The sequence below is a fragment of the Urocitellus parryii genome, chromosome 3 (assembly GCF_045843805.1).
Source record: "Urocitellus parryii isolate mUroPar1 chromosome 3, mUroPar1.hap1, whole genome shotgun sequence".
NCBI classification, from domain to species: Eukaryota; Metazoa; Chordata; class Mammalia; order Rodentia; family Sciuridae; genus Urocitellus; species Urocitellus parryii.
This window is the reverse complement of record NC_135533.1, coordinates 118,907,161-118,920,094: the sequence shown is the minus strand read 5'-3', so window position 1 is coordinate 118,920,094 and position 12,934 is coordinate 118,907,161. Positions and strand designations below refer to the sequence as shown.

Below are 12,934 nucleotides of genomic sequence, written 5' to 3'. Positions count from 1 at the left end.
GTCTACATATCTATCATCATATCTAGTTTTAATTAGTACACTTTATTTTTGAAAATAGTTTTAGATTAACAGGAAAAGTATATAGAAAGAACAGAGTTTCAATATATCCTGTGGCCTCAATTAACCTGTCATTTCTTTTAGATTTTTTCAAAAAGAGGACTTAATAAATAAATAGCAATCCTAGTTCTGTTACTCTATATGTGTAGGTGTGTTTTTAGAGGGCAAAATAAATGTAGCTTTCTAGAATAAATTTCAAAACATGCAGACATTTTTCATATTCCATTCATTCTTAATTCATCAATGGATTTCAACTACTCATTTGTCAATTGGTTTGTATTTATATCTTCCATGTTTCAGTGAATTTAGCTGTTTTACTATTTGGTAAAGTGAATAAAAACACAATAGAATGTACCATTTGCAGATGCAGGGTTTAATCACACCGATGTTCTATAATAACCAAGTCCTCACTGGCACATCCATTCTCTACCAACCATTCATTGCTTCAACCAGCTCCTCCATCCAGTACAGAAGCATCTTTTCTGTGAATGGCAAGCTAAATTGTTTTTTCTTTTTCTAAAATTACCCTATGAGAATTTTTGTGGGATTGTGAATTCAGTGGTTGAATATTAGATTTACTTTTATCATAATAAATAATATCTGTGTTTAACATTTTGTTGATGCATAACTCAGTAGATCTTAGATAATTTGAAAGTTACTAGATTTTCATATATTATTCCCTGCTCTGTGGTGCATTGGCTCATGGAATCTGTCCTCTCTGCTCAGACTTATCTCCATTATCCACTTGCTCCTGTGGTTTCTTTACTCAGAACCTAAAGGCACAATAAGTCCTCCTGCACTGTCTCCACATGAAGTCCTATGATCTAGTCTTTTCCGCTGGTCACCTTCAACAGGATGCATTCCTCCATATCTCTCTCCTGTTCTCCAGATCCCTTGGTCAACTTTGTTATTTAACATCTCCTCTTCAAACAACTGAAACCAAGAATATCCAGAAACCAAAACCAATCAAGACTTTTGCCTCAAATCTACTCTCACCCTTGGGATTCCTTTCTAGGTGAATATTCATTTTACAAACACATATTGACTTTGTCCTTCATGGCCACCATCTGGCTGTTCATAAGGCAGAGACAAATGAGAAAAAAAAAAAAAACAAATTCTCAACAAACCTAGTTTCTAGAAGTGAATCATAATGAATGGTCAAAGAGAAACATAGACACGAGGTACACACCACCTTGAATTTATTCATCCTGGGTATTTCCAGTTTATTCCTGACAGCTGAGGGCCCCTTGTCTCTCACAGGATGCCAACACTGAGTGTCTGCACACTCTACCTACAGCCTCCCCTCAGTCTACACCACTCCCTATCCTCTACTAAGTCCCTGAGAGCAGGTTCTCCTGACTGGACTCTATTTGACTTTGCAAACAATTAGATGACAAAATCTTTAAACTTCAGCACTCTCAGTCAGTTATCCCTTGATCTTTTTCCTTCCACACCAATCATATTGAAATCTTATGTTTATTTAGTTTTATTTTTCCAGAGTACTATAGGCAAGACTTGGTGCTGTCCCTGCTGTGACTCCCTGGAGGTATTAAGGAAGGTCCTTGGAGTCAGTGTGATGTCTAAAAGTTGAGAAGGAGGTTCTGGAGTGTAGGATGCACCTCGGCGCACTCAAGAACTAAAGAAGACTTCACTGGGAACTGCCTTCTGGATATGGCAGAATTTGATATCATATATAGGATGCCAGAAAAATACTGTTCAGATTCTAGCTCTAGTTTTTTTTTTTTTTTTTTTTTTTTTTTTTTTTGCATTCGTTTGAGGATGTTTCAGTCTTTATAATTATTTCCAAAACACTGGAAAAGAAGTGCAGTGTGAGAGAGATTTATAATTGTATAAATTGATGTATTTTAATACCAAAACATGAGTGCATAGGTCAGAGCCTGTGGCAATTTGGTTTTTGTCCCACTTCCCCATCTGCCTGTTTCACTGTGAACAGCACCATTGTGCCACAATGCACAGTAATAGTCAGCCTCATCTTCAAGTTGGAGCCCAGATATCTGCAGAACACCCGCATTGGCTGAGGTATCTTTGGATCCAGAGAAACGATTGGGGACCCCAGGGCCCTGGTGCTTACTTGACTCTGAGTAATAGCTCAGGAGATACTTGGGAGGACTCCATGGTTTCTGCTGGTACCAATAGATCCAGTAGCTACCAACACTGAAGCCACTGCTCAGAGTACAGGTGAGCTTGGAAGATGCTCCAGGAGATGCAGAGAGAGATGGCACTTGAGTCAGCACAGGCTGGGAGAGGGAACCTACAGAGAAAAATAGAGAAGATAGTGCCCATGGTCAAACTTCTCATAGGTTCATACCTAAAGAATTGATGCAAACAGTGAATCAAAAACTGATTCTTGAAGCATTTTCCTACCTATGCAGTGAGAGAGCAGCAGGATGAGAAAACAAGTCCAGGCCATGGTAGGCACAACTTCCTATGTCCCACAGTGGAGCTGAGCTGTCACAGGTCTCCTTTTCTTCCCTCCTTCTTCGGAGGAGGAGCTGTTCATGCAAATGTTTCTATCATGACTGCCCCAGGCACTCACCCCAAAATACCCCTGGGACTAGAGCTCAGCTCAGACTACAGACTGAGGAGAATGAAGGTTTGTTTACCACTTGGGGGAACCTTGGGAGGAAGGACTGCTAAGACAAGACAAAGTTTCCTGCCCAGGGGACTCTGCTATGCCAGAGTTAACACACTGGTAAGTCCCCTTCAGTTAACACAGGGCCCCTCCTCCAGACCAGGACTCCTTTGAGTGAATGGTCTTTACTGAGAGCTGAGTAGGGACCACAGGATAGTCCCACAGTGTCCCCTGCTGGTCATAGTGCATACCTTCCCATGGTCCAACATCTTGAGAGCCCAACAGGTTTCTGTAGCTCATCAGTAACTGTCTATATATTGAAGGTTGGATTCCTAAATGCTGCAATTTTTATATGCTTCCATTCTCTCTCCCTCTCAGAAGTTTTTCTGTATTATGGGAAGCACAAAGTCATGAAAAAATGATAACTTAAGGAGTTAGGTCTCCTATAGAAGAGGCTTCACACACCATATGATTTCATGGGTATATAATCTACAACATACATATATTTTTACAGTTTTGTAATCTTTGTTTATGAAATAAACATATTCCCATGATTGCCACTTAATTGAATTGCATTTATTCTCCTGATTTCAGCTCATTTAACTATTAAAGTAACTATAATGTTAGAAAGTACAGTGAGTCTTAAGGCTTGTAGGTGTGGATCTCCTGTTGGGTCAGATTGTACTAGAATAAAGTCCAACCTGGGACATGCACTCTTGGACATTCATTCATCAACCTCCTTCATCTACTCCCAATGCAGATACATTTTTTCCTATGGACACAAAAGAAACCCATCAATATTTCCTCTCAACTTTTCTAACAAGGATCTTTGAAGGATTGAATAGTTGATTAAGGTACTATGCCTGATTTCTTTCTCTACCATATGTTTATCAATAAGATGCTCTACTTTTATTGAAATTAGGTCTGTGCTTTTTCTTCCTCACTTCCACTAAGCCACTCTATTTAACCCCAATCTCTGCTCTATAGGTGTGTTTCCTATATTCTAAAAGGTTGTGCTATATATTTTATTATTCTTATTCTTTGGGATGGGAGGACTGCACTATTTCTAATGTCATCATGACTGTAGAAAGTGACACTGTCTATTATCTAGAATTATTTTCTTAGATTGTGGATCTCTTAAATCTACCGTAATATGTCACAAAGTTTCAAAATTATTGGTATGACATCCAGTTTCTTACTTGACCCCAAGATAGTTAATCCTTGGAACTTCTGCTATTTTTGTTAGCCCTGTCAATGGTTCTCTGTGAAAACTAAGCTTTGATTTTTAAAAAAGCACCTATAGAGGAAATAAACACCTGTAGAGGCCAGGACAAATTCACAACCTCTGTTCCTCCAAAGTGGTAGTCCCTTTAAGTTCTTAGTACCTGGAAAATTTTCTGTTGCAAGAAAATGGGTAACTGTGGAAACTTTGATTACAATTTATAAAATTTAATTAGTTTATGCGAATTACATTAAAAAGTTCAGCAAAGAAAGTATTATATTATGAAGAACTGGAAGTTATGAAATGTCATGTTTTTTATTTTATTTTATTTTATTCTCTTTTTAGGTATACATGACATTAGAGTATACTTTGACATATTAATGTAGACATGAAATATTCCTTATTCTAATTAGGATCCCAGTCTTGTGGTTGTACATGATGTGGAGATTCAATATTGTCAGATATATCATTTATGATGAGCTATTTATCTTAGGTGATACCTTACTCCACTTGTCAGATTTCTGTCTGTGGAATAAGAAACATAGAGACCTCCCAAATCTATTCTATTTGATACCCTCAGGCTGAGGAACAAAGTCAAGACCTTTCTTCTTTAGAAGTCTCTGCTGTGTCATCTTCCTCAGTCTGGGGAAATGACACTTGTAAAAAAAAGTTTCCCCTCATTTTCAGGACAATAACCCACCAAAGGTGCACACACAAGTGTCTCCAATTGGCAGCACCCTGGATGTAGTGCTGCAGTTACTTTTGGAGCCCAGATAAGTCCCTCAGTGCTGGTATACGAACATAATGTTCCCTCAATGATCCCCTGAGCTGTGCCTCACCTGAGGATAGTCTTCAGATTCAAAGAGCAATGATGTCCATCCATAATGATAGGGCCCAACAGGTTTTCAAAAAGTGTCTACATAGTGAAGAAAATCAAAGAGAGCACAGCTGATCTCAAACCAATGTTCCCTGCACACTTAAGTATTTGGGGCTTGTGTGATACTCAACAAAGTGTCATCAGCATATGGTCAGTTACCATCCCAACAAAACGAGTTGTCCATCAACACAAGGAAGATGACTCCCCTCCTCAGATTTGCTTCGCTGGCCCATCATGTAAAAAATGAGTATATTCCAGAGTAGTGATTGCCCTTATTGTATATCATATACAATGCAAATGATACAGTGTCCTATGTTGTTCCCATTGGTAAGACTTTATAATGACATTTACAAGAATGAACTTAGCAAGGCTCAAACATTTTCTACACTCTCATCCTCGCAATGAGTACACTAGGGCTGGGCTAGGGAAGCTGGGTAAATTGAAGGCCTATGCTCTAGGTGAAGTCCCCCACACTCCACAAAAATAGTCTATTTTTTCTTAAACTAAGTGGGTAAAAGTCCATGCAAGGAACAGTATTGGATAGGAAGATCCCCAGATGATTAGGGGAGATACATGCCTCAAGAACAGAATCAGTGTTCATGTCCCTGGAGTCATCATGGAAAGGCGAGGTTACTATATGTCATGATAAAAATGTTTGGTTCCCCTCACAATGTTTAATAAGAAGGACCCTTTAGGAGGCAGAACCCTCATGAATGGAATTAGTGTCCTTAAAAAAGAGGATTGAGAAGGTGCCTGTGTACCTTGTGAAAATTCAGTGAGAAGGAGCCATCTGTGAACCAGAGAGTGGGCCACCAGCAGACGCCAAATATGCAACACTTGGGTCTTGGACTTACCAGCTTCCATTAAGAGTAAAAAGTAGTTATCTGTTATATATAAGCACATCAGTTTAGGATGTCTTGATAGAGAAACCTGGATGGGATATGATGCTTGTGTAACAGCACAGAACAGTGAAGACTATCTTAGGTCAGGGAAGGTACTCCTGATAATGCACATCCACAATCCCATATAGTCAGTCACTTTTGAAGAGAGAGGTGTAAAGAAGGGAGAACAGACTTTGGCATGGTGTCCTCAAAGTTATCTTCCTTAGTTGCCACCAGGGTTAGGACACAGCATCCAGCATCTCTCTGATCTTCCTTCAACAAATTTGTAGGATAGGTCTTCTTTATTTGAGTATGCTCCTTATCTCACTGAAGTCCTGGTATAAGCAGAAGTCTATTTTTGTGCAGAACAGAGATGGTTACTTTAGAGCATGATTAAATGTTGTATCTGTTGCTAGTAGTCTCTGGGCTCACATTGAACAGACACAGTATCATCTCACTGTCAAAAAAACTGTTTGTTCAGCATCATTGGAGAAACAGAGCTTGACTTTTCTGAGCCTATAGAGAGAATAGTTCTCAGCAAGGAAGGTAACCTCACACATGGAGCTGGTCAGTAGGGATACACTTAGAGTGTGCTACACCTAGTGTTTCCCAGATGCTTTCAGACCTCATATGTTTCTGAGTCAGTTCTAGATTCTGGTAGGAAAAACATGGGCCAAAGACATTCTCCCTTATCTGTTTACTCCATGGAGAGAAACTTAAATCTGGAAATAATATTGTAGGATAGGAAGTTATTACCATTGGATTAAATCAATTTCTTACAATGAAGAAAAGAGGAAGACAGTTCCCACACATTGATCCTAGGAAAATCAGATGCTGATTGAAGTTATGAGAACAAAAGCCACTACCTGAGCTAGATGTAGTCCCAAACAGTGCAACAGTGACTGCACCAAGCAGAGAGAATTCATCTGAGGGTTTAATCTCTCTTCTCCATGAGTCTGGAACACTGTGTAAGGCTTAGAGTTGTCATGCCAAATATTGCAATAATAGTCTTATCTTCATTATGCAGCCCACAAATGTGCAGAACACCTTCATTAGTTGAGGGAACATTTAATCCAGAGAAGTGGCTTGTGATCCTGAAGCCCTGTTGTTTACTTGAGCCTGAGTAGTAATATAGGAGACACTGAGAATGTGGGATGGACGTCCTGGCTTCTACTGATACGAGTGTATTCCAAAGTCACCAGCACTGAAGCCAAGTCTCAGGGAATATGTGAGTCTTGTGGAGAGGGAGAGTGGCTGAGTCAGCCTAGACTAGGACAAGGAAACTGCAAACATAGATACTCAAGGTTGAGTATATGGGATCAATGTTTCAGTTGCTGTAAGATTTAAGGTGGTGGGGTCGGACTCAAGTGAGGATTCTACTTCTTCCTGAGAAATGAGACAAGATCAGAAGAATAGAACCCCAGGCCATTGTGGACACATCCCCACTGAGGTCTAAACTGGAGTGATCTACCCATGGCATCTCTTATCCTCTCCACTGATCTCACAGGGAGGAGTTATTGAGGCAAATGTGGTCCTATCCATTTCCTGTCCTACCTCTCTGCATGCATCCATTCAGGTGCTGGTTGATGGGAGTCTGGCAGGAAGTGCTTCAGGAGGCAGTGTTAGGACCACCCTCAGATAGAACAAAACTGCTGCATCTGCACCACAGTGTGCAGCTCCATCATCCATCTTTGTGCTTGGGAAATGCACAGCTGTGCAGATGGAGACAGTCCCACAGCTCCCCCTGCTGCTCACTGGGCAGACTCACTGTCTCAGTGAAAATTATATTAATGGCATCAACCTGAAAGCCTGATCTTTGTCAGTCCACAGATACCCATGACCATGTCTCTGCTCTGTCCCAACATAACCCGATGTTAATAAAGACAACTTGCCATTGAGGAATTTGGGGTTAGGAGGAGAAGGAAAATATGACAATTTTGCAGTGTGTGGAGACTGCAGTGTGGTGAGAGTGCAGAGGATTCTGGGAGTAAAGATTCAAGTGGCTTACAGAGCAATAGTGAAAAAAACAGCATGGTACTGGTACCAAAACAGGCGGGTGGACCAATGGTATAGAATAGAGGACACAGAGACCAATCCACAAAGTTACAACTATCTTATATTTGATAAAGGGGCTAAAAGCATGCAATGGAGGAAGGATAGCATCTTCAACAAATGGTGTTGGGAAAACTGGAAATCCATATGCAACAAAATGAAACTGAATCCCTTTCTCTCACCATGCACAAAAGTTAACTCAAAATGGATCAAGGAGCTTGATATCAAATCAGAGACTCTGCATCTGATAGAAGAAAAAGTTGGCTACGATCTACATACTGTGGGGTTGGGCTCCAAATTCCTTAATAGGACATCCATAGCACAAGAGTTAATAACAAGAATCAACAAATGGGACTTACTTAAACTAAAAAGGTTTTTTCTCAGCAAGAGAAACAGTAAGAGAGGTAAACAGGGAGCCTACATCATGGGAACAAATTTTTACTCCTCACACTTCAGATAGAGCCCTAATATCCAGAGTATACAAAGAACTCAAAAAATTAGACAATAAGATAACAAATAACCCAATCAACAAATAGGCCAAGGACCTGAACAGACACTTCTCAGAGGAGGATATACAATCAATCAACAAGTACATGAAAAAATGCTCACCATCTCTAGCAGTCAGAGAAATGCAAATCAAAACCACCCTAAGATACCATCTCACTCCAGTAATATTGGCAGCCACGATGAAGTCAAACAACAACAAGTGCTGGCGAGGATGTGGAGAAAAGGGTACACTTGTACAATGCTGGTGGGGCTGCAAATTTGCGTGGCCAATTTGGAAAGCAGTATGGAGATTCCTGGGAAAGCTGGGAATGGAACCACCATTTGACCCTGCTATTGCCCTTCTCAGACTATTCCCTGAAGACCTTAAAAGAACGTACTACAGGGATACTGCCACATCGATGTTCATAGCAGCACAATTCACAATAGCTAGACTGTGGAATCAACCCAGATGCCCTTCAATAGATGAATGGATAAAAGAAATGTGGCATTTATACACCATGGAATATTATGCAGCACTAAAAAATGACAAAATCATGGAATTTGCAGGGAAATGGATGGCACTAGAGCAGATTATGCTTAGTGAAGCTAGCCAATCCCTAAAAAACAAATACCAAATGTCTTCTTTGATATAATGAGAGCAACTACAAACAGAGCAGGGAGGAAGAGCAGGAAGAAAAGATTAACATTAAACAGAGACATGAGATGGGAGGGAAAGGGAGAGAAAAGGGAACTTGCATGGAAATGAAGGGAGACCCTCATTGATATACAAAATTACATATAAGAGGTTGTGAGGGGAATGGGAAAATAAACAAGGAGAGAAATGAATTACAGTAGATGGGGTAGAGAGAGAAGATGGGGGGAGGGGAAGGGGGATAGTATGGGATAGGAAAGGTAGCAGAATACAACAATTACTAATAGGGCATTATGTAAAATTGTGGATGTGTAACTGAGGTGATTCTGCAATCTGCATTTGGGGTAAAATTGGGAGTTCATAACCCACTTCAATCTAATGTATGAAATATGATATGTCAAGAGCTTTGTAATGTTGTGAACAACCAATAAAAAAAGGAAAAAAAAAGATCAATGGGATAGAAGATAGAAGCTGGCATCTGAAACATGGAAATTTATAAATTTATACTATGTATAAATTGATTTGATATTGCAAATCACCAGGATTAAAGGACTGTTCAAGAAAAATAAAAATAAATTTAAAAAAGGATTCAGGTGGCTCCTTCCATAGGGATCAGAGAGGGAGATGACTGTATTCTGAACTCAGTGGAAATTAGGTCCTGCTTGAGGAAAAACTAAAAACACCACATTCCTACTGGTGGGGTAACATTATCATTAACAAGATTATCATTCTACAAATCAAATAATGCAGGGTGCTCTGCACTAAGAGAATTTCTCACTGTTAGGGTCTTGCATTTATTTGGTGATTTTGCTGTCACACTGTGTATCTCTGTTGCTGCTTCCTGACACAGAGAATGATGAATGGATAAGTTGGCACTTACTAATTGCAGGTTCCTGAAAATATAGTGTATCATACTCCCACAATACTGCAGCAAATTTCAGGGAGTAGATGAATGATGATCCCATCCACAGTGATGTTACTCTTCCATCATGACTGTGAAAAGACATGATTCCTTCTTCAGGCCCTGTTTACTTAGATTAAACAATGATGGTTTGATTAAACAACAATTTTAATTCATCTATTTGATATTCAAATACCAACATTGAGGAAGAACCCAGGAAAATAAAATTCACCAAATTACAAAAGGAGCATGGAAGAGCTTCCTGGTTCCCTGATATAAATTTATCAAGGCAAAACCTCACTTTCAGCAATGGTTTACATCTCTGCAGGACCATTTTGAAACCAAATGCATGGGTAGGCTAGATTATGACTGAATCTGGTGGCAAGTTGACAGAAACTGCATCATTTTCTAGCATGGGTTTTCAGGGAATCAACAGGAAGAGCTCAAAGGCTCTCTCTTATAAACCTGAAAGGAACACCCCCCAGGGAATTACTTGCTTCAGTGTGTTTTTGAATTATTTATATATCCTGGAGATTAGTGTTCTGTGTGACATGTGTCTGGCAAAAATCTGCCTCCAAAATATAGGCTTTCTTCACCTCATTGATTCTTTTGCTGAGAAGAAGTTTTTAGTTTCAATCCATCTCATTTGTTGATTCTTTTTTTATCTAGGTAAGATAAATAAGAGGATAATGTATTGGGATAGTTTTGTTCTTGTTTACAATCAAAAAGCCTTATATAATCAGGGATTGATGAGAGTGGGAATGACAAAGGTACATTTCAGACTTTCATCAATAATGAAAAAATAAAGAATTTTTATAGACTTAAAACTTGTCATTAGTGCATTTAGACTTTGAAGAAAGAATCAAAATGTAAAATACCTCTATAATAATAAAATGTTAATAGAATTTGGCCACATACTAAGGCCATTTTTAGTTTGCTACCACTGTTAAATATAAGAAAAGTAACTTCTTGGTCCAAATTAGTGAAAACTTAAAAAAGATTGTCTTTAGAGAACATTATTTGAGGACAATGATTTTTCAGACAGATTCTGATATTCAAAATCACTATAACATAATTATGGATTAACCTTTAAATCGCATCTTAAAAACCTGTCAAATTTCCATTTCTCCATGAGATATTCTAACCACTGTGTTGTTCAATTTCACAGGATAAGCTTTCTTCATTATTATTAAAAACTTCATACATAGTAGGGAGATTCCCATTCATTGCTTTATCATCTTTTTGAAAAGACATAGGCAGACTTGCTAGACTAAAGCTGACATCTTTAAAGGCATGCAACAAGAATATCCCCACAATGATTGTGAAGAAGCCACTCAGAGTCCCAATAATATCATCAGCAGGCATATCTTGCCACTCCTTAAAAAGAATAGCTGAACAAGTTAAAACTGAGGTTTTAAAGAAAATATAATATATTGGTGGTACAAGGGAAGAGTTGAATATGTCCAGGGCCTGGTTTAGATAATTGATCTGTGTGCTCACACAGATGACAAGGCTCAGCAGCAGAATCTAGGCCAGGGGATGCTGCAGCCCAGGCTTTCCAGCTAACAGTTCTTTGATGGTGATGCCCAAGCCCTTTGCACAGTACACTGAAAATGCTCCAATGACAGAGAAGATTGTTATGTACACAAGAATATTTGTCTGTCCGTGGTGAGGTCCAATCACAAAGATTAATATCAAGGCCACCATGACCACAATTGTTGCAAATACCACAAAACCTGGATCCCCTAACTTGTGTGACATTTCATTTAATGTTTCAATCTCCTCTTCCTTTGGAGCATGGAAGACCATAACTGTAGATCCTAGAGTGCTTAGCAAACATCCAATTTTCCCATGAAGATTAAGTCTTTCATTTAGAAAGTATGAAGAAAGAATGGCACTTACGAGGACGCTGAGAGCTCCCAGTGGAGTCACTAGCGAGGCTGGTGCAAAGGCATATGCAACGAAGTTGGCCACCTCACCTGCCCCCATTGACAGTGGTCCAGACCACCACAACCATTCTTTAAGATATGCATGGCCACCTTGATCTGCTCTCATGGATCCTTTTCTGGCAAGTCACAGAAGGCCTTTTTTTTTTTTTTTCCAAAATGATACTCCCTCCTATGAAAATGCTGGAGGCCATAGCCAATCCCAATCCAATATAGAAATCATATTTTCCATGCCCTGAGCTCATTTCCTTTGTCACTTAAGAAGCTCCTGTGAATCACATTGATTACAGAACAGAGAAACTGCTGGCACTGAAGGCAGGGGTCTGCAGTCTTCACATATGTAAGTTTAATATGAAAACCAGGAATGATTTATTCATTCTCATTTTTTTATAAATACTACCCTTTATTTCAATTTAAAGTTTTTAACTTTACTGTTCCAGCCTAAGACAAAACTACTCCAAAGAAGTCATTGCATATGCGCCACCGACAAGGCGAAGGAGCAGGATTTCCATGGGATTGAGTGGCAACCAGATGCGCGGTGGATTTTCTCACTGCGGATTACTAGGAGAGCCCTGTCCATCTCAGAACATGTGTAAAAGAAAGTGGTCCTGGAGGGGCTGTCCCTGACCCTAGACTTGCAGGCTGGCCCACAAGTCAGCCCCTTCTTGTGCCTGAAAAGGAGTAGAGACCTCACCCCTGGCAGCACGCGGATCTCAAGACTTCCCCTTGGCAATCCGACCCTGGGAATCTTGGCTCACATCCCAACACTGGCTGCTCCCTCCAGGGCTCCCGTGGCCACCACCTCCGTTGCTATCGAGGGGTAAGTGCGAACATCTGGGGCTGCTGCCATGGAGCATCCAGGGCTCCTGCCATGCAAGCCGCCTTCTCCATGGAAGCGTTGAGATAAACCTACCCCAGGACAACCTCCAGCCCGACCTTGGCCAGGACACCAAGGAGAACCTGAGCACTTCATTTGTTGATTCTTGATTTTATTTTGTGCCCTTCAGGAGTCTTGTTAGGGAAGTCAGGGTCTAATACAACATGATGGAGATTTTGGCTTACTTTTTCTTTTATTAGGCATAAGGCCTCTGATCTAATTCCTGGGTCCTTCATCCACTTCGAGTTGTGTTTTGTGCATGGTGAGAGATATGTGTTTAGTTTCATTTTGCTGCATATGGATTTCCAGTTTTCCCAACACCATTTGTTAAAGAGAATATCTTTTTGCCAACATGTGTTTTTGATGACTTTGTCTAATATGAGATAACTG

At 39.9% G+C, this 12,934-nt stretch overlaps 1 pseudogene; it reads right to left on the bottom strand.

The window, feature by feature from the left end:
- Positions 1-10,822: 10,822 nt before the first annotated feature.
- On the bottom strand, positions 10,823-11,912 carry LOC144254016 (magnesium transporter NIPA2 pseudogene; annotated as a pseudogene).
- Positions 11,913-12,934: the final 1,022 nt, after the last annotated feature.